Here is a 1,748-nt window from a genome sequence, read left to right on the forward strand (position 1 = left end):
ATGTAGAATAATCACAATAACAGGGTTATGATAACCCCTGTAGCAGACTCGATAGCAAAATCCGAAATGGACAGATATAAACCCTCTTGCATATGAAAAAGACATAAATATTAGCAACAGGTAAGAACCCATATGAATATATATAAACGCTTACAAAAGTCTGAAATGTACAGCCGCTCTATGTGGTAGCGGAAATAGTAAACCTCGAGATTCTAACACACATTCTCCAGAAACAAGACGAGAGAGCTCGCGGCTAAGCAAAATGAAATGGTAATAGTGCTATCATTACAACCAAAATAAATTACAGATTTGCAATATCTCTTTTTCGAATAGTCGAACCATGAATAATCTCAGAGACAGTCATAAAAATCATGCTCATGAAATAACCAGTAGGAAATATGTATATACGAATGGCAATGTATGAATAAAGATAGTATTACTTATTCCTGTTAATAAATGCGCTTTTAAAAGAAAAGAACGAGGGCCGAAGCCGGACATGGCAACTGTAACGCTGTGCGACCCTTCGGCCGGTTTTACCAAGTAAGTATCCGCTACGATGAAACCCCTCGAGCCGAGCCGTGGCTTACGCTTGGCTGGCTGAGGCATCGAGCCGGATGAACACGAAATACAATACTATTTCTTAAGAAAAGAGAAACTAGAACAGTGAACCTAGAGCACAAATATACAGATGTATTTCAATTCTGGAAACCCTCAATAAACCACAAACGAAAAGAGCGAATAGCTTCAGTGATATAGTGATGCATTATAGAACAAAAAACTGAACCCATTTAATTATCTGTGCAACGGTATAATGAAAACCATTGACGAACATCCAAGTCAAACCCTTACGGGTCGAGATTACAATTTAATAATCAAGTAATGGCTGCGTTCTGGAGAACTAGCATTCACATATGAAATAGAGTAACAGTCTAAAGGTTACGAAAATGTTAAACTGAGTCTATGAAGCCTCTTGGCAGAGGAGTTCCTAGCTGGATAAAAAGGGAACTGAGCAAATCCGCCATCCCTGCCAAGGGAGTAACATTTAGTACAGGCCTGAAATAAAACATGAATGAGTACCTATGTGCTCGAGCCTTACCGGTGACATTTTAACCAGATGTAAGGGCGATTCTGCATCCTTGAGGGTGATTTCCGCATCCTCGGAGGAGATGACAAACACCCACCTGTGAAGAATAATAACCCAATGTTAAATCACCTGTTGCAAACAGAACCGTGGAAAAACATTAATATAAATAATGGAAAGTTAGCTACTGAGAATTTCAGAGTCTGCAACTTAAGCTCATTAGGAAATCGACATTACCAGTAACGAATTGACATGGTATATGTTGAAGAGCTAATACCTTCATGGCTGAGGAAGGCCGAGTCACATAACTATGGCAGCATGCCTTAAACCATGGAGAGACCTGCGTAGCCGCGGAGGAGCGCTAAGGAAGATCGCTCTGCTAACGCTCAGAAGATTAAGGAAATGAAACAGAAACAAGAGCCGAAGACGGATTCACCATTATATAACTAAGAATATGATTACCGTTTCGTGGCATCACGAGAACCTTTGATCTGCAGCAGAATGATCTCTACCGTCAGATAGCCGGTGAACCTCCAGGTTGCAATGGCGCGAAGTTGACAAGCCAAGCGGCCAGGCTGTAAGCGTACAAAGCACCGGGTGTCACATGGCATGATGCCATCCAACCGTTAAACCCTCCAGATGGACGGAGATGCATCAACAATGACAG

At 41.4% G+C, this 1,748-nt stretch overlaps 1 long non-coding RNA gene across 1 annotated transcript; it reads right to left on the reverse strand.

Moving 5' to 3' along the window:
• Window positions 1-751: 751 nt before the first annotated feature.
• Window positions 752-1,505, reverse strand: LOC149235468 (uncharacterized). The gene is made up of 3 exons (XR_016268291.1): window positions 1,359-1,505; window positions 1,097-1,181; window positions 752-1,024 (listed from the first exon to the last, which is right to left on the reverse strand). It is a non-coding gene; the product is annotated as an uncharacterized LOC149235468 (long non-coding RNA).
• Between the last annotated feature and the right edge of the window lie 243 nt (window positions 1,506-1,748).

The sequence above is a fragment of the Pinus tabuliformis genome, chromosome 8, assembly GCF_031772625.1.
Source record: "Pinus tabuliformis cultivar Carrire ecotype Pingquan chromosome 8, CPIR1, whole genome shotgun sequence".
NCBI classification, from domain to species: domain Eukaryota; kingdom Viridiplantae; phylum Streptophyta; class Pinopsida; order Pinales; family Pinaceae; genus Pinus; species Pinus tabuliformis.